Source organism: Manduca sexta, chromosome 1 (genome assembly GCF_014839805.1).
Source record: "Manduca sexta isolate Smith_Timp_Sample1 chromosome 1, JHU_Msex_v1.0, whole genome shotgun sequence".
NCBI classification, from domain to species: Eukaryota; Metazoa; Arthropoda; class Insecta; order Lepidoptera; family Sphingidae; genus Manduca; species Manduca sexta.
The window spans coordinates 1,643,422-1,665,229 of NC_051115.1; the positions used below are offsets into that span (position 1 = coordinate 1,643,422).

General features: G+C 36.7%; 1 protein-coding gene across 2 annotated transcripts in view; it reads right to left on the reverse strand.

Moving 5' to 3' along the window:
• LOC115454104 (leishmanolysin-like peptidase) overlaps positions 1-21,808 on the reverse strand; it is a 103,499-nt gene that overhangs the window by 60,117 nt on the left and 21,574 nt on the right. The gene's annotated exons all lie outside the window — the stretch shown is intronic.

Here is a 21,808-nt window from a genome sequence, read left to right on the forward strand (position 1 = left end):
AAGTTCATCTAGAGGAAATCTAGCCATAAAATAACTTTTTATGCCATCTTTACGCTCCAATCTCAAACCACATATTTCACATTTCCTATAGGTCATTCTTATAAATAAAATGTCCCGCATAAAACTAAATCCAAATAAACATTTTCAAACACCTATTTGCAGTTCTACACATGGTAAATAAACACTTTTTCGCCTAAAAATATGGTACCGCCGGTAACATTTGATCGAAACAGAGCGCCAAGAGAATGATTTGAATGATATTGTGGAGAGAATGAGGAAGACTAAGAAAGTGAGCGAGACAAATATGGTCGCTATTAAAATTTAGCTCCGTTTCATACATTTGTTTTTTACTATGAAGTTGCGACAGACTGACACGAACGTCCATATAAACTATTTGTTCAAAATCTGAACTAAAATGGCGACCCAAACGTCACTGTTATAGTCTATTTATTTACTTGAACAATAAATAAATTTACTTATTTGACTAATATTTTTTATTCACATCCAGGACTACACTTAGACTCGCATTTTTATATTATGAGCGCCACTCCGTACACAACCACAAGCATCAATATTGACCATACTAAAATGAGTTTGAATGGATGACAGTTCAATTCAGTTGAACACAGTGAATGTTCGGAACGCCAAATCTAGTACGTAGTACATATATATCGATAGGTATAGAATAGAGCTTTGTTCGTCTTGTATTGATGGAACAAAGCCACCCATGACCTCATATGAAAAGTAGGACAAAAGTAATGTCAATAAGTAACTAGATGTCATAGATTTTCCGCTACACGCATTGTGTAATGAGATCCTAATAATAATAATAATATCAGCCCTGTATTATATACTTGCCCACTGCTGAGCACGGGCCTCCTCTACTACTGAGAGGGATTAGGCCTTAGTCCACAACGCTGGCCTAGTGCGGATTGGTATACTTCACACACCTTCGAAATTCCTATAGAAAACGTCTCAGATGTGCAGGTTTCCTCACGATGTTTTCCTTCACCGTTAAAGCGAACGATAAATTCACAAAGAATACACACATGATTTTTTAGAAAAGTCAGAGGTGTGTGCCCTTGGGATTTGAACCTGCGGACATTCGTCTCGGCAATCCGTTCCACACCCAACTAGGCTATCGCCGCTCTTAATGAGATCCTGCTTGCAATTAATACCACAACACGATATCTTTTTTATATTACGGTAAAATGATCCCACTGTACTTGATGATAAGCATTAGTCAGTCCCGGATTTGTGAATAGGCCGTATAGGCGGCCTATGGGCAGCCTCTTAGGGACGGCAGATGTCAGAGGACGCTCACTCGATTGAATTAATCATTCATTTAACTTTAGTGCCTTCCATAATACAAACAAATGGAAAATTATTAAGTACTAACTGACCCGACAGACGTTGTCCCGTCTTAACTATGTATTGCAGCGCGCATTCTGTCAATCGCTGACAGTTATTTCAAACAATTGACAGTTATATAAAATTAATATTACGTTAAGTTTTCTTAATTTTCTAATTTTCCGCTCAAGTTCCCTATTTTTTTCTTTCATAAGATCCATCTCTTGACAATAACAAACACAACAAGAAGAATAGTGAAATCGGTCCAGCCGTTCACGCGTGATGGCGTGACCAAGGGAACTAGGGATTCATTTTTATATACATAGATTTTAGAAACCTATATACATGGGGCGGTGGAAATAAAGTGGCCTACACTCATAAAAAATACTAATCTGACACTGGCGTTGGTGAAGGGTCCATATAACCCAATTCTTGCCGGCTTCCCTTTATATGCAATTTGATTGTAGCGGTACAATTAGTATGCATACCGCCATCTCGTCAACATCAGCGCAACTTCGAGAAGACCTATGTATACACAACTATAGTGATTTATCGCATAGCAATCACGCAAGATGGCGACAGACGATCCTGGATTACGATTGCACAATTTGAACGACGCATATACCACCTCCGAATAGGAACCGTCGAAGGCGCCGCGGCCGGTTGACAACATCTGTCTGACTGGAAATCTTTCCCTTCCATAGAGGAACGCAACCATCTGTTCCTCTAAAGTGGCGCTTACCTTTACGCCGCTAAATTGATTATCATTATAACGATTTACAGGCCACATTCAAGCATACGTACCTGTATGTTATGTCGTGTTCCTTTTCAGATTTTCTTTCCTTTCGCCACTAATAAATGGAGTTGGGTCCAATAGAATAATATAAAATGCTTTATTCATCCCGTAGGCGAACATAGTTACACTTATGATAAGTCAAGGTAGAGAATATTTAATTATTACTTAATTAAATTAGCTTATATAAACAAAGACAATTAATATTGAAAATAAAATAATTGAAAAATATAGTAAACAAAGAAGCCAGCTCGGGCTGGCAGGAAAGAAGAAATAAAATGATGTATATATGTAATTTTAAATAAACAGTAAGGGAGAAACGCGTCACGATCCTCACTGGTGAGGATAAGAGAATGTTAACTGACAAGAGATTATCCCTCGACACAATTATGCCGGATATACACAGGCTGATCCCGGAACGCGACACACGTGTGTCACTATGGCGGGTTTTAACACCTTGTGTGCGGTCGCTATCCAGGCGGATATAAAATACAGCAAAATTTGAGTACATTTTTTTAAATTGACTGAAGAACTGGCAGCTTAAATACATTGTTCACTTTATGTTAACATATATATATATTAAATGAATAAACTAAACACAAACATTATTGGTACCAACGCGAATATCGCTTGAACTTCAAAAGGTCACTAAAGGTTGTTATTTCCACATCACTGGCTTGCTTTGTGTGCTACCAATGAATAGAATTGTATTGAATAGAGTATTTGACTTATTTTTAATTATAACTTTTATAAAATATGTTTGCCATACAAATTCTAAAACAGAAGAAATTATTGAAATCTGGTGAAAACTCTACATGTTATTATAAGCCATTGAAATTAGGTGGGGGTGTAAAAAGGAACGAAATACTTGTAGGTGACGTCAGCGGGCATAACGCTACGTGCGAAAGAAAGAGATAGAGCGTTATCCCCACTCCACGCCCACTCCTGCACGAAGCAATATTTGAAATTTGAATTACTGCCTCATTTCTTATCGAATTTTAATTTTGTTTTCACAGAAGGATTTATTTTTTGTACCAATTGCTGTTACATATTAAAAAATACACAAAATAAAACATAGTCAAATACTCTCTACTACCTAATTTCAATGGCTTATAACTTGTAGATTTTTCACTAAATTTCAATGATTTCTTCTGTATTATAATTTATACGATGTTTATAAAAGTTATAAATAAAAATAAGTCAATTACACTACTCATTAACGGCATCATTCTGTTCTCATCTTCAACTTTGCTACAGAACATTCTAGAACAGTGTTTCCCAAAGTAAGTAAGTACCTACGCCCCACTGGGCGGCAATTTGATAGTTAAAGGGGGTAATTTAAACAGAATTTTCATACATACATACATACATCGTATGACACCTTTATCCCATAGGGGTAGGCAGAGACTACAGATTGCCACTTTGCACGATCCTGGCATACTTCTCGCGCTTTCTCTCGAATTTTCAGTTTTTTGTTAAGTATATGTTTTGAAATGTTTCTGACGATGTTTTAATAACAATTTCATAGTGATTTCTTCCTCAAACTTATCATTTATATTTCTAAGGGGAACAAAACAATTTTTAAAGGTTAAAAATTATGTATGGGGTGTATAAACATTTTAGAAATGTTATGGTCATGGCCTAAAGAAGGTTGAGAAACACTGTTCTAGAAGATCTTAGCGATGGCTTGAGTCGTGGCTCCATGTGTAAGACGCTTGAAGTAAATAAATGCTTTCCCAGGAGAGTATTTTTGCACGTAAAAGTTACCTCACTGCACCTGATGTTAAGGAGTGGAATCCAATAGAATGTCGACTGATGAGAGATGATTACATGATGGTATCATGATTAGTTTGCCTGTATAGCTTCATGTTTGCCAAAAATTTAAATACGTTTAAAAGTTTCGTCGTTTACGCAAAAACGGACTACAGTTTTTTAGAGTTTAAAGAGAAAAATATATTTTTTTATCATGTCATAACATCATTTTTCGCAATCGATCCCAGGATAATATTGGCATTGTTTTGTCATGTTTGCCAAAAAATTCAAATACATTTAGAAGTTTCGTCGCTTGTGCAAAAAACGGCCGACAGTTTTTTTAGAGTTTAAAGAGAAAAATATAATTTTTGATCATGTTATAATACCATTTTTCGCAATGGATCCCAGGATAAATTTTGGGATTTTTAGAAATGTACTGTATAATTTTTTCGCATTCATCAGAATCATTAATAGATTTAAACCAGGAATTGCAATTGTCCTCGTATTAAAATCATCAAGTGAAGGGACGACCATTATAAATATCTTAATGATCTATCATTAACCTGTAGCTCTTATTACAAAGGCATAAGGGTTATATTAACTTTAATTTGACCTTTAACAATAGTTAAAATTCCTAGTGCATCAAGAAACAATACGGAAAATACTAATGTGTAAAACAATTGCAAAATTTATTACAAAATCCTTGAGTGTGTACTTCCAATTATCAAATTGTTTTCAATATGCTGTTCGGAATGCATGATTTTTGACTGAGCGTTCGTTTCACTATTTTTGAGTATAATAATATCAGCCCTGTAGTATATACTGTCCCACTGCTGGGCTCGGGCCTCCTCTACTACTGAGAGATTAAGCCTTAGTCCACCACGCTGTAGTGCGGATTGGTAGATTTCACACAACCTCAAAATTCCTATAGAGAGTTTCTCAGGTATGCAGGTTTCCTCACGATGTTTCCCTTCACCGTTAAAGCAAGCAATAATTCACAAAGAATACATACATAATTTTTTTTAGAGAACTCAGAGGTGTGTTTGGGTTTTGAACAATGTCCATTCGTCTCTGCAGTCCGTCCACACCCAACTAGGCTATCGCCGCTCCACACACACTTGTCCGATTTCTTGCAAATGGAACTTTAGACTAAAATGAATTATCGTTTAGATTTTTCAACGCCATTGTAAAATTGCAATATACACGAGCACGTGTTAAAGTCCATACAAACTTTGTTAAGCATTACTAGAGGTCTCTCATACGTGAGAGTCCTGGGTAGGTACCACCGCAATGTCTTTTTCTGTCAAGCAGCGTGTAGTCACTGTTGTGTTCCGGTTGGGCATTGTAACCAGTGTAACTACTGGACATAATAAAATAACATCTTATATCTCAGGATGGCGAGCGCAGTGGAATACCAAACAATACTTCAAGGTGTTGGTGTTTCTACTGTTTATGGGCGGTCGTATCGCTTATCAGGCGAACGGCTCATCTCGTCATTAAAACGATTAAAAAAATATTTTTGCCAATATCTGAATTACAAGACCTTATACTCGGTTAATGAAATAAGAATGAGTCATTGGGTTTTCTCGTCGTCTAGGGCCGATAAAAGCGGGTGCATAAATTATTGTAATCAAGTTTGAAACTCCATGATTTTACAAAAAATAAAAAAACTACGGTATCAATTCATTTAGTTGTATGATTATGAAAAATGAATAACTAGTTTGGAGTGGAACGGACTGCCAAGACCGTGACCTGTCTTAGACTTATAAAGTTTATAATTTACAAATATTACGCATATTTACAACTGTTTGACAAACAATAAACTATTGCAAATGAAAGCAAACAAGTTCTTATGATTAATTGATTATGAATCATAATTGGTTAAATTATATAATGTTCATACAAGACAGTTTCATTGACAATTAGTCAAAGCTACTGTTACTTTTACCTTTAATGTGTTTTGAGACAAATCTTGTGGCTTTTACTTTAGCGAAGTTTGTGTTGAAGCAGCTATTATGGCTTTTATTTTAACTGTTACATTCATAATCTATATATATAAAAATGAATCCCTATTTCCCTTGGTCACGCCATCACGCGTGAACGGCTGGACCGATTTCACTATTTTTTGTTGTTGTGTTTGTTATTATCAGGAGAAGGTTCTTATGAAAGAAAAAATTAAAAAAATTGCGCGGAAAATTAGAAAATGTAAGAAAACTTAACGAAAATATTAATTTTATATAACTGTCAATTGTTTGAAATAACTGTCAGCGATTCACAGAATGGGCGCTGCAAATTCATAGTTAAGACGGGACAACATCTGTCGGGTCAGCTAGTTCATGATAATAATAGCCTAGTAATTGTCAATAATAGCTGTTTTACCACGAAATACATATTTAACTGTCACATGCGTAATTTTCTTCTCCCCAAGCATTTTGTCGCCAAAAATTTCGTCCATTGCATTAAAAATTCCAAAAATGAGGAGAAACCTTAACTAGCAACTTAAAAAAAAAAACAAAAAAACGTTTTATTTATCCAGTTGTAACATACGTACGACTAGGCAGTATGGTTGAGAAACTTATAACCTATAGGAAAAAAAAAACCTACGATTGTGTTCGAAATTTAAATTAAATTGTTTTTTATTATCATCTACCTTTACCTATTGAAGATGTACACGCGTAACGGAAATACAATTATGTACCCAATAAAGAATCAATTACCAATAATTAAACAAAATACCGTAAAATTGAAGCTTCCGTAGAAAAATCAAATTAAAATGACGGTAAACCTTGTTATGTATTACGTCAGTTACACAAGCCGAGTTCAAACGTTCAGTTTTTATTGATTGCTTTGATTGACAAATTTAAATTGGACCTAAATTGGAAATAAATAGACCCTTTTATGATCAGTATCTATCAAAGGAAATTGTATTAATTGAAATGTTTTCGAAAAATGATGTAATAAGTGCCTATAATTAATTTAGAAGCACGAAAGTCTAGTTGAGGATGGAACAGACTGCCGACACATGATAGGACCCTATGTTTTAATTTTATCCGTGGCGCTTTATAACTAATTTATCTAGTTGTAAACGTCCCTGTCCTTGAGGTTAAAACGTCTCCTTATTTCATTATTTTGTCTCCCGCTTTGCTATGGGAGTGGACAATTAATATTTCCAACTCCTCCCTATCTTTGTATTTGATTAATTTCGTTGCGGGATGACAAATTAGTGTTCCCTGAGACTCGGCGAGCTTCACTGCTCGGTGTTATACCATGCCACTGCTGATCCTGGCTTACAGACACGAAGGTGCGCAAGTTGAAAACCCAAAAACTCAGACTTATTGAAGTTACGTATATATTGTCGCTTCTCGCTTGCTTTAACAGTGAAAGAAAACATCGTGGGGAAATCTACACCCCTAATAATTTTCCATAAGAATTTATAAGTTATTTGATATCTCTTCTCTATTTTAATTTCATGGTGTCAGTTTTTCGCGACGGTGTGGCGCGCATCGTAAAAAATTACTCTAATCATTTTTCCTTAATGCAAGTATAACTTCAAAAAGAATTTTCTAAATCGGTTTACAGAAAGAAAGAAAGAATAATTTATTGTCGCGGTACACGTGATATATCCATATATATGTATATATAACAACATACACTAAACAGTTAATTTCTATGTCCAAACCGCGACTAGGTGGCCATCTCAGCATAAGCTGTGTCATGACAAGCAAACACAGCACTGGTTTTCAGTAGCCACCTAATGTACTAATGACTGATTTCTGGAATAACAACAAAAAAAATCACGTGGAATTGATAACCTCCTGTATTTAAAGTCGGTTAAAAACGACGTAATTTTATGTTAATAATCAACGAATCAAAGCTTGTATTAAAGGTAAATAGATGATCATTATTTCAAAAGATATCTGAAGCGTATCTAAATTATTTCATGTATAGTTTTGCCTTTTCCACGTGCGATTAATACTAAATAAAATTCAAATATATATTTTTTTTTAATTTGCACGTCAAAGTGACCTCACTGCACCTGATGGTAAGTAGAGTCCAATAGAATGTCGACTGACGAGAGATGATTACCCCTCAGTCGACACAATTATGTCTGTTGGAATATATACAGGCTGATCCCGGAACGCGACACACGTGGACCACTATGGCGGGTGTTACCTTGTGTACGGTCGCTATCCGGGCGAATATAATACATATGCTACAACCAGCAAAGTATGCTATATATATTAACTTTGTAGTTATACAGATATATACATTTCATAGGTACAGAAGTAAATACTTATTGTCATGGGAAGTAACATCAGTGATCATGAAAATGAACCTTTTGTAGTTAAGAATAAGTATCATTTTATTTTAACACCCATTCGACACCTATCTGCTTATCAAACAATGTTTTCCTTTAACAATTAACTACCTATACTAAATTACTTATGATGTTATATATAGCTTCTACGCACCATTCTACTCGCGTTAAACAATACTAGACGATTTACTGGTGGTATGTGTCTCATATGTGAGTGTCCTGGGTAGGTACCACCGCAATGTCTATTTCTGTCAGCAGTGTGTAGTCACTGTTGTGTTCCGGTTTGAACATTGTAGCCAGTGTAACTACTGGGCATAAGACTTAACATCTCATGTCTCAGACGAGCGCAGTGGAATACCAAACAATACTTTGTAATTCAAGGTGTTGGTGTTTCTACTGTTTATGGGCGGTCGTTTTGCCGTCAGACGAACGGCAAGCTCGTATTGCTATTCAAAGCAATAAACAAAAATATATACAAAGTAGCCTAAAATACTCATTACAATAGTCAAAATAATTCATTCAAATATATATGTACATTAGTATTAAAGATTTCGCTCATCCGACTACGTTAACAATTTTTTTTATTAATATTTGATTTATTTTAATCGATTCACGCGCATTGCATAGGAAATAACCTTTAAACTTTATCAATAAATAACATCAAGCCGAACTGATCGTGTGTCGGTTCGCATCAATATGTTTCTGTCATGGCAAAGGTCAAATGACCACTTTCACTATGTTAAATAGAAAGCAAAAAATTACGTAAAACGAAACGTATTAAATAACTTCTGGTAACATCTATTCGATATTTAAATTTAAAAATGTAACTATCTTTCCGTTCGATTATGTTTTTTTTTTTATTTATTAAAGGCATTGATTGCATTTTACTAATATTATAAATACAAAAGTTTGTGAAATTTAATAGTTTTCAAATTGTTCGGGTGTCGAAAACGTATATTCTATAGACATGAACGTCCATATAAACTACTAGCTTTTGCCCGCGGCTCCGCCCGCGTTATAAAGTTTTTCAGGCTAAAGTTTTCCGTTATAAAAGTAGTAGTTTCCCGGGAGCCTATGTTCTTCCCAGGGTCTCAAACTGTCTCCATACCAAATTTTATCCTAATACGTTGGGTAGTTTTTGAGTTTAACACGTTCGGGCAGACCGATGCAGCGGGGACTTTGTTTTATGATATATTTTTGTAGAACTTTTTTAAGAGGAACAATCCCGTCATACATTATTGTTGCATAACTTTAACCGTTTACGCAGCGCACGCAACAGAAGCTCTCAAAACTAATAAATTGTCCCCGTTTTTGCATCATGTTTCATTACTGCTCCGCTCCTATTGGTCATAGCGTGACGATATATAACCTATAGCACTCCAGGAACAAAGGGCTATCTAACACAAAACTATTTTTTCAGTTCGAACCGGTAGTTCCTGAGATTAGCGATTACTGCTCCGCTCCTATTGGGCATAGCGTGTTGATATATATAGCTTATAGCATTCCAGGAACAAAGGGCTATCCAACACAAAAAGAATTATTCAGTTCAAACTCCTAGTTTCTGAGATTAGCCGTTACTGCTCTGCTCCTATTGGTCATAGCGTGATGATATATAGCCTATAGCACTTCACGAACAAAGGGCTATCCAATACAAAATGATTTTTTTAGTTTGAACCGGTAGTTCCTGAGATTAGCGATTACTGCTCCGCTCCTATTGGGCATAGTGTGTTGATATATATAGCCTATAGCATTCCAGGAACAAAGGGCTATCCAACACAAAAAGAATTATTCAGTTCAAACTCCTAGTTTCTGAGATTAGCCGTTACTGCTCTGCTCCTATTGGTCATAGCGTGATGATATATAGCCTATAGCACTTCACGAACAAAGGGCTATCCAATACAAAATGATTTTTTTAGTTCGAACCGGTAGTTCCTGAGATTAGCCATTACCGCTCTGCTCCTATTGGGTATAGCGTGATGATATATAGCCTATAGCACTCCACGAACAAAAGGCTATCCAACGCAAAAAGAATTTTTCAGTTTGGACCGGTAGTTCCTGAGATTAGCCATTACTGCTCCGCTTCTATTGGGTATAGCGTGATGATATATAGCCTATAGCACTCCACAAACAAAGGGCTATCCAACGCAAAAAGAATTTTTCAGTTCGGACCGGTAGTTCCTGAGATTAGCCATTACTGCTCCGCTCCTATTGGGTATAGCGTGATGATATATAGCCTATAGCACTCCACAAACAAAGGGCTATCCAACGCAAAAAGAATTTTTCAGTTCGGACCGATAGTTCCTGAGATTAGGCATTACTGCTCCGCTCCTATTAGGTATAGCGTGATGATATATAGCCTATAGTACTCCACGAACATAGGGCTATCCAACGCAAAAAGAATTTTTCAGTTCGGACCGATAGTTCCTGAGATTAGGCATTACTGCTCCGCTCCTATTAGGTATAGCGTGATGATATATAGCCTATAGCACTCCACAAACAAAGGGCTATCCAACGCAAAAAGATTTTTTCAGTTCGGACCTATAGTTCGTGAGATTATGCATTACTGCTCCGCTCCTATTGGGTATAGCGTGATGATATATAGCCTATAGCACTCCACGAACATAGGGCTATCCAACGCAAAAAGAATTTTTCAGTTTGGACCAGTAGTTCCTGAGATTAGCGCGTTCAAACAAACAAACAAACAAACTCTTCAGCTTTATATAATAGTATATAGATTTGTTGAAAATCTGAACTAAAATTGCAACCACAAAGTCACTGTTATAACCTAACCTCCTTATTCATAAACGTTTTTTATCTAAGGACGAAGTAAAGCTGTGATAACAAGCCTGTTTCTCAGTGCCCAACGGCACTGAGAAATAGACATAGGGCCGTTGTGATTGGTTATTATTGTTGTATTTCAATATTAGCCAATCACAACGGCCCTACGTCTACGCACTGCGAAGATTGCCATGCCGTCAGCACTGAGAAACAGACTTGTTATCACAGCCTTATTCGGTCGTTAGATAAAAAACGTCTATGAATAAGGGGGTTAGTATTTATTCACTTGAACAACAAATAATTTTACTTAGTTAACTAATATTTTTTATTCACCTCCAGGTTTATACTTAGACTCGAGTTTTTATATCATAAGCGCCACTCCGTACACAATCACAAGCTGTCAATATTGACCATACTAAATCAGTTTAAATGGATATCAGTTCAATTCAGTTGAACACTGTGAATGTTCGGAACGCCAAATCTAGTACGTAGTAAATAATATTATATCGACGGTCAAAACTGTTCGCAAAGCCGATGAATTGTTCTGAATGAGGATATTATGTAGACTGAATGTCATTTTGTTCTTAGCACAGAGAAATAAAACCATGCATTATCAACATGGCGAATTATATCCGAAAAATAGGAAAGTTTAGACTTTGCTATTTTTACCATAACGCTATGTGCGCGAGTCCAACCCACTTTTTAACCGACTTCAAACAAGGAGGAGGTTCTCAATTCGAGTGTATGTTATTTTTGTGTGTTTGTTAGGCGATTACTCCGCCGTTTGTAGGCCAATTTTCAGAATTCTTTTTTTTTATTAGTTTGTTATATATAGGTTTTGTCCGAATGCGCACGCGTGATAAGATTTTCCGTAACAAATATTTTCCCGGGTTAATACTATAGTACCCAGGAGTAATGTAGCTTCCTATTACTGCAAGAATTATCAAAATCGGTTCAGTAGTTCAAGAGATTAGCCAGTACAAACAAACTTTTCCTCTTTATTAGTGTAGATTTATTGTTATTATCTACTTGTTAGTATGAACAATACCACAAAACTTAACTAGTTGCGGTTAACATAACTACAGTAATTTAATAATTTGCATGGTTTTATTTGCGCGCATTGACGTATATTCTATAGACACAAACGTCCATATAAACTATTTGTTCAAAATGTGAACTAAAATGGCAACCAAAACGTCACTGTTATAACCTATTTAATCACTTGAACAACAAATACTTATTTGACTAATATTTTTTATTCACATCCAGGTTTACTTACACTCGAGTTCTATTATGAGCACCACCCACATAACCACACGCTATCATTGTTAATCATGCTGTCAGATGTACGGATTGCAGTACAGTTGAGTCAAACACAATGAGTGTACGGAACGCCAGATCTAATACGTAGTACATATATATCGATGTTTGCGCGTTATTTTCCTGGGTTTGAATAACCAAAACATTGTGACTGGGTTTTTCCTTCTTAAAAACTATATTATACATTAGGTTATTGACTGCGGTAGAAGTTGTCATTGCACACGGTACGTATACAACTACCGCGCTGAGATCCTGGGTTCGAAACTCGGTTCGGGCCAAAATTAAAGACACTGAATTTTTTCATCTTTCAGTCGCAGCTCGGTGTCAGGAAGTTGGCGATGATACCCCCGTGCCTAAAGTACGTAAAGCCGTTGGTCCTGCTGATCTCTCTCCGGTCATGTCGTCTCACCGGACTATGAGAAAGAACAGAGTGAGTGTATTGCACACACTTGTGCACTATAATATCTTCTGCATGGCTGGTATTCAGATAGGAGGAATTAACATAAATTTCCTTATGTTTTACAATAGGAAAATTTTTACTAATAGGAAAATTTGTTAGAAATATAAAACAAAATAACCTACAAAGTTTTCCTTTGCTTGCGTCAAAATCGTTACATTGTATACTTGGCTGTCTCGGTGGCGTAGTTTTGCGTGCGCGGTAACCACTCTGAAGTCGCAGGTTCGATTCCCGGTTCGGACAATAATTTTGCGCTATTCTGCCATCAGCCCGGTATCTGGAATCTGAATGCTTCGATTGCACCTCTGCCTACTCCTTCGCGGATGGCGGGATGTATTTGTTTTACAAAAACCTATAGCATTCGAAGGTAATTAGTTTCCTATTATGGAAAGAATAAACAGTTCCAAATATAACCTCTACATCAAAGGTTGCCAAACCTTTATTTTTCCATAGACCATTGTTAACATTGTGCTGGCTCCGTTGGACCATTTTTGTTTCGCCGAGAAAGTTCTTTACCACTACCGCCCAGCCTTCGGGGGCGACTGGACAGTTACTTTTTCACCGTGCCTTACGACCCCTATCAACGTAACCTCTCTTATAACTATATAAAAATATAACTATAAAAAATACAACTTCACATATAGGTAAATACCTATATTGATAGGTGAAGTCAAGCCAACACTTTTCTCCTTAGTTCATTTTGTCTCCCGCTTTGCTATGGAAGTGGACAATTAACATTTCCAAGTACTCCCTATCTTTCTGTTTGATTTCGTTGCGGGATGACAAATTAGTTTTCCCTGAGATTCGGCGAGCTTCACTGCTCGGTGTCATACAATGCCACTGCTGATTCTGGCTTATAAGAGTTATAGTAAGTGTGAGAGCGGGAAAGTCTCTTCCACCTTACTACTGTAAGCAAATGACAATAATGCTGTTCGAATAGATTTTTTTTTATACATGTAATCTAAGATGTTTTTATTACATAGATACGTTATCCGAGCTCAATACTGGCAAGACGAAAGTAAGGTAATTGCCCGACATTCACTTAGTCAACTTCCAACCACTGTCGCCGCTAGTCGGCTTACTAACTTTTTTATTTTTATAAATAAAGTGCCTTCCTGTGTTTTTTGAACGATGTACGAATTATACTCCAACTGTGAATGAAAAAAACGTTTAATTGCATACGTTAGTAATAGGTATACACTATTTAACTTATTTTTTAACTAATAAATGCATTTTATTCGACTGTCATGGCGACGGGGCGGTCGACGCTCGGGCTCATTCGGGTATACTCGGGTACACTCGGGCCGTATAAACGCGAGCCACTAGGGCTGTGACTATAGTAAATACTGCGCTGTTTTTATGTGCAATTTTGTTAGTGTATGACGCGTCTATTTGTAAAACGTCATTGCATGTAATACTTTATTTTGTATTAAAAAACATAAATGCTTAATATTCAGATAGTGTATTGAGTAAATAATTATTGATACAAACTTATTAACTTCGATTGTGGCGCCACTTGTTTTCGGCCGAGTTAACATTATAGAGAACGCGTCGGCCTCGAAGCATTAGTGATCGAGCAGCGCTTGAAGGAAGAACTCTTAATATATTGTGTAAAAGTAAGAAGTATAGTATATAATAATAATAATATCAGCCCTGTATTATGCCTTGTATTATATACTTGCCCACTGCTGAGCACAGGCCTCCTCTACTACTGAGAAGGATTAAGCCTTAGTCCACCACGCTGGCCTAGTGCGGATTGGTAGACTTCACACACCTTCGAAATTCCTATCGAGAATTTTCCTGGACCGCTTTAGATATCAATGGTTTAGAGGAATGGAACCCTATTATCATGAAATAATAGAAACCGCAATGCCAATGCCGTGATGAGCCAACTTGCACGCTCGACAGCCCACTCTCTCATGCATGACAGGAATTTAGTATTGCTTTTCATTCAGCTAGTAGCTGGAATATTTACTACTATTTCACTGACATTAATAATATCAGCCCTGTATTATATAGTGTCTCACTGTTGGGCACAGGCCTCCTCTACTACTGAGAGGGATTAGGCCGTAGTCCACCACGCTGTAGTGCGGATTGGTAGACTTCACACACCTTCGAAATTCCTATAGAGAACTTCTCATATGTGCATGTTTTCCTTCACCGTTAAAGCGAACGATAAATTCACAAAGAATACACACATGATTTTAGAAAAGATACTGACATTAAAAACAGTTAAAATTACTTAATGATCTCTTATGTGTACGCGAATGTTAAACATTAAATTATTTTTCGTTACAGTCCCTCCCGTGAACATGAAGGCTGCAAAGTCTTCGAAACGTCGGGAGAAAACTAAAACATTAAAACCGTGATAAAAGCTGAAAAACTGTTTCATTTTAAGTTAAAATCATTATTATTTGTATGTTATCGATTTTCTCGAAATCTACTGAACAGATTTTTAAGAAATTTGATATGGAGATAGTTTAAGACCCTGGGAAGGTTATAGGCTACTTTCTATCCCGGAAAATATGTAGCGGGACTGCCTATATAAAAGCTAGTGTTTCTATAATTATTAAGTAGAAAACAATACCCTATCCGTGAAGTTTAGCTATCGGTAGAACGAATATAATCAGTAAATAATCATTTATTAGCGACGATAGCCTAGTTGGGTATGGAACGGTCTGCCGAGACGAACGTCCGCAGGTTCAAATCCCAAGGGCACACACCTCTGACTTTTCTAAAAAATCATGTGTGTATTCTTTGTGAATTTATCGTTCGCTTTAACGGTGAAGGAAAACATCGTGAGGAAACCTGCACATCTGAGAAGTTCCTCTAGAGGAATTTCGAAGGTGTGTGAAGTCTACCAATCCGCACTAGGCCAGCGTGGTGGACTAAGGCCTAATCCCTCTCAGTAGTAGAGGAGGCCCGTGCTCAGCAGTGGGCAAGTATATAATACAGGGCTGATATTATTATTATTATTAATCATTTATTTATTTATTTACATCAACACACAGCCATTACAGGTTCCACCCAATTCGACTGGCGGAACTATAATAACATAATAACTTACAACTATATTCTATAACTAAGTATTTATAAAAATAAATTATCTAACAAAAAAAAAATTAAAGCTAAGTATAACAAATTACATGCAACATGAATGAAAGAATGCAGTTCTAAAGTAACAAACACAAAAATACGACGAACCGAGAAACCTCCTATTTTAAAGACGGTATTCTTTCTAATTCTGATCTAAATAAGTCACAAGAGATTTATTGGTTTTGGTGAAATTTGGCATAATCAGTAGAAATCAATGTCAATGGCGTGTTATTAATTATACGGAGATGCCGTCACGGTCACTGGTTCGAATCGCGATAACTTATACAAAGTACGGCGATAATGGAACGAACTAATATATAAATACTAGCTGACCCGACAGACGTCCCGTCTTTACTATGAATTTGCAGCGAGCATTCTGTAAATCGCTGACATTTATTTCAAACATTTGACAGTTATATAAAATTAATATTTTCGTTAAGTTTTCTTAAATTTTCTAATTTTCCGCGCAATTTTTTGAATTTTTTCTTTCATAAGAACCTTCTCCTGACAATAACAAACACAACAAAAAAAAAATAGTGAAATCGGTCCAGCCGTTCACGCGTGATGGCGTGACCAAGGGAAATAGGGATTCATTTTTATATATTTAGCCAAAGTGTTGTATATGTCGCCGCAGCACCTCGTTATTCGTTGAATTGGTGAATTTCCGGAGCGATAGTGGCGCCATCTATCATTACATCGAGGAAGTATTAGAAGAGGAGGGAGGTCTACTGCTGTCAATATAAGGACCGGCCGAACAACGACGAGCAAGAATCTTGTAGAAGTTTTTGTACGAGTCTTATTTGGACGCTCGAACCGAGCACATTGTGTATTCCGCTAGTGTTACTATGCAGTAAATTGTTAGTGAAGTAAAGAAGTGTTTCAATAATTGAATAACTGTCTGGAAAATAAATATAGACCGGTGATACTTTACCGGTCATGTAAAAAAATAACCAAGTAAAGAGTTTTCACTACGACATATACAACTGTAAAGATTTCACCTAGAATAAGTACCTTATATCGTGGATCTTTCATATGTATTTTTCTGTGATAAATCTTTGGTGTGTCTATTAATAAATCTATATAACTACAACTGCTAATTTTGTCAAAACTATCGCCCCTATATATGCTAATACATAAAGAAGAGTTAGTTTGAACGCGCTAATCTCAGGAACTACTGAACCGATTTCGCTATTTTTTTCACTAATAGGAAGCTGCTATTCCTGAATGATATAGGCTAATCCCGGAATTATTCACGGAGTCACAGGTGAAAGCTAATTATCCCAGAATAATTCAAAGCTAGTCAAAGCAAAGCTAATCTAATAATAAAATAATAATATCAGCCCTGTATTATATACTTGCCCACTGCTGAGCACGGGCCTCCTCTACTACTGAGAGGGATTAGGCCTTAGTCCACCACGCTGGCCTAGTGCGGATTGGTAGACTTCACACACCTTCGAAATTCCTATAGAGAACTTCTCGGATGTGCAGGTTTCCTCACGATGTTTTCCTTCACCGTTAAAGCAAACGATAAATTCACAAAGAATACAGACATGATTTTATAGAGAAGTCAGAGGTGTGTGCCCTTGAGATTTGAACCTGCGGACATTCGTCTTGGCAGACCGTTCCACACCCAACTAGGCTATCGCCGCTTAGCTAATCGAAAGATAATGAAATAGAAATCCATCACGACCATCGGAGATCACTTCATGAATAATGCATTCGAAATGGCCGGTCAACGAACTCTTAAATTTCACCAGCTCGTAATCATTAACAACGAAGTTTTAATTATGTAGTGTTTTGAGAGAGCATGCCGCTCTGTTTATATATGCCCATGAGTGGCGAAGCTTGATTAGACAAAAGGTAGCACGAGGTAAAAAAAAATATCTTAGTCTAGTTATACTGGGGGTAGGTCCTCATATGTGTGAGTCCGCCTGGGTTAACCACCGCAATGTCTATTTCTGTCAAGCAGCAGTGTGTAGTCACTGTTGTTTTCCGGTTTGAACATTGTAATAGTGTAACTACTGGACATAAGACTTAACATCTCATGTCTCAGGATGGCGAGTGTAGTGGAATACTGTTTATGGGCGGTCGTATCGCTTAACACGAGGTGAACGGCAAGCTCGTCTCGTCATTCAAAGTATTTAAAAAAGAAAACAAAAAGTAAAACAAACGTAAATAAACCTAAAAGGGAAGCCGGTAGGAATTAGGTTTTATGGACGCTTTGACATTGAAGCCTATCTTCACACAATTTGATTTGCTTACATACTATGCTGGCAGGATATACTTTATATTCGCCCGGGTAGCGACCGCACACAAGGTGTTAAAACCCGCCATAGTGGCCCACGTGTGTCGCGTTCCGAGATCAGTCTGTGTATATCCAGTTCCAACAGGCATAATTGTATCGACTGAGGGGTCTTCATCTCTCGTCAGTCGACATTCTATTGGACTCCACTCCACTTACCAGTTGCAGTAAGGTCACTATGCACTGAACGTATTAAAACAAATTAAATATACAAATCAATAAAGTTTCCACTTATAGAAAGTTATTATACAATAAATGTTATTGGTAGAAGTTATGAATTAGTACATATTATATATCGCAAGTCAATCCAATTTATTTTGTTTGGCTGTATCGTTTATATGATAATTCTGACAATATAAAGTTTGAAAAGCAGAATATGAATACTGCAAATCTTATGTACTTCATTTGCAAAAGTCAACTAGTCGTTTTTGCACGATAAAAATCGCTTTGGAGATAACTTGTGCAAGTTTTCTTACTAATCTAAACTTCTTTATTTGCAACATATTTGAGATCTTTACAAACAATTTGAATAATTAAAACTCATGAATAAAACATGGTATTCAAATGCAAAGCGATGTCCGTGAATCGTTATTTTTGAACATACAATAACGGTTTAACAAGAATGAAATACACAATTTAAGATGAAAACAAAAAAAAAACGCAATAGAATAGACTAAAATCGGTCACATTTACTACTGGTAGGTCTCTCATATGTGAGAGTCCTGGGTAGGTACCACCGCAATGTCTTTCTGTCAGCAGTGTGTAGTCACTGTTGTGTTCCGGTTGGATATTGTAGTAGTTAACTGGACACAATAAGACTTAACATTTTGTCTCAAGATGGCGAGCGCGGTGGAATACCAAACAATACCTTGTAATTCAAGGTGTTGATGTTTCTTCTGTTTATGAATCGTATCGCTTACCATCAGGCGAACGGTAAACTTGTCTCGTCAATCAAACAATAAAAAACATAAAAATACGCCGAATTTACATGATAACCTCTTAATTTTGAACTTGGATAAAACATCCTTATCCAAAAATCTACGATCGATGCCACTAGCCATTGACGTATATTCTAGACACGAACGTCTATATAAACTATTTGTTCAAAATCTGAACTAAAATTGCAACCAAAGCGTCACTGTTATAACCTATTTATTCACTTGACCAACAAATAATTCTACTTATTTGCCTAATATTTTTTATTCAAATCCAGGTTTACTAGACGAGTTCTTATATCATGAGCGCTCCGTACACAACCACAAGCTGTCAATATTGAGCATACCAGTCAGTTTGAATGGATTGCAGTTCACTTCAGTTGAACACAGTGAATGTTCGGAACGACAAATCTAGTACGTAGTACATATATCGATGCCACTAGCCCAAAGATAATAAAACAATCTCAAATAAATATTAAAGGACAAGACTTGATGACAGATATATTTAGACTTCATACTTACTTTAAGATCACGGATGCAATTCAAGTAAATTGCGGAGGTCGACGGATAAACAGGTTTCAATACGTGTACACTCAGAGATATGGGTTTCACAGTATTTTAAAATTAAACTATTATTCGGATTGTACAGCGGTTTTAGTCAGTCCCCCCCGTGACCACGAAGGCTGCAGTCTTCCGCGAATAAAATCCGAAAAACAATTTAATTTTAATCTCTAACATTCGCGTAAACATAAGAAATCATTTTACAGTATTTGTTATTTTTTTTGTAGGCATCCCTGCAGTTTTATAAAGGTTTTTTAGTATCAACCCGGAGTCTGGAATGTGTGCCCAATAAAAAAATACTTTATCACGTAGGCGAACAAAGTTGCACTTATGAAGAGCTATTGAATTCGCTTATTGAAATCGGCGATTGCAATTTTATTATGTTTTTATATAATAATAATAATAATATCAGCCCTGTATTATATACTTGCCCACTGCTGAGCACGGGCCTCCTCTACTACTGAGAGGGGTGGGGGGTTAGACCTTAGTCCACCACGCTGGCCTAGTGCGGATTGGTAGACTTCACACACCTTCGAAATTCCTATAGAGAACTTCTCAGATGCAGGTTTCCTCACGATGTTTTCCTTCACCGTTAAAGCGAACGATAAATTCACAAAGAATACACACATGATTTTAGAAAAGTCAGAGGTGTGTGCCCTTGGCATTTGAACCTGCGGACATTCGTCTCAGCAGTCCGTTCCACACCCAACTAGGCTATCGCCGCTTATATATTAGTAAGATAATCTTTTGCGACGGACTGTACTTGAGGATATCTCGGAAAAAAATTAGAGGTCATTAACATTCGGTGCGTGGATTGCGAAGTGCATATGTAACTGTATTTTGCAGAAAAATACCTTTACGTATGACACGAGTTAGATGCTCGTGGCTGTGACTGTAGTAAATAGTGCGCTGTTTTTATGTGCAATAGGGGACCGGACTCATTTTTGTTCTTTATTATTATCAAATATTTACGTTATATAAATTATAACACAGAAAGAATTATTTAAATCCGGTAAAAAATCAACAAGTTATAAGTCTTTCATTTTCGGTACAAGGGGTAACAAGAAACAGAAAAGAGGCGCAATACCCACGTGTGACGTCATCGGGCATTACGACGCGTGCGAAAGAAAGAGATGAAGCGATATCCACACTTCGCGCCCATTTCGGCACATAGTAATATTTGAAATATGAATTACTGGCTCATTTTTCAACCAATTTTAATGCAGTTTTCGCACGAGGGTTTCTTTTTCGTATTATTAACCATTACATATAGAATAATGTACAAAATCAAACACAGGACGGTCCCCTATTTTGTTAGTCTACGACGCGTCTATTTAAAAAACGTCATTGTTCACACCTATATGTAACAGAAATAAATATATTGTTACTGCATTGTATCGCACAAAACCGTCTACGCAGCGCCTTATACACGGATGGTCGACCATTGATAAAGAACTAACTCGTAATTGGCAAATAATTACATTACAATAGCACAAATTGTTGCATGCTAATGAGCCTGTCATTATTATAGCAATCAGAGTGTACCATTCAAATTACTAAACGATATAGAGTCCTAACCTCATTGAGGTCGACGCAAATATAAATTTTACTGGTGGTAGGTCTCTCATATGTGAGAGTCCGCCTGGGTAGGTACCACCGCAATGTCTATTTCTGTCAAGCAGCAGTGTGTAGTCACTGTTATGTTTCGTTTTAACGGCCATTGCAGCCAGTGTAACTACTGGACATAATGAGACTTAACATCTCATGTCTCAGGACGAGCGCAGTGGAATACCAAACAATACTTTGTAATTCAAGGTGTTGGTGTATCTTCTGTTTATCGGTCGTATCGCTTACCATCAGGCGAAAGGCAAGCTCATCTTCTCATTCAAAGGGAAAAAAAAACCAAGGGATTTCCGAATCTAGCCGCTATATCCGATAGTCGTTATAAACGATACGTTTATTATAAGCGTTTATTTAAAGACACCTTATTAGTAGTAAATAACCGATGTTTCACTACAACCGTAGTCGTTATAACCGGTTTCTACTGTTCCCGTAACTCGTGAACAGTGAATGAATGCTCAAGGTTGTTTGTTAGGGCCGATAGAAACATTATAAATAGGCCCTTAGTTAAACCTTTTTATTAGGA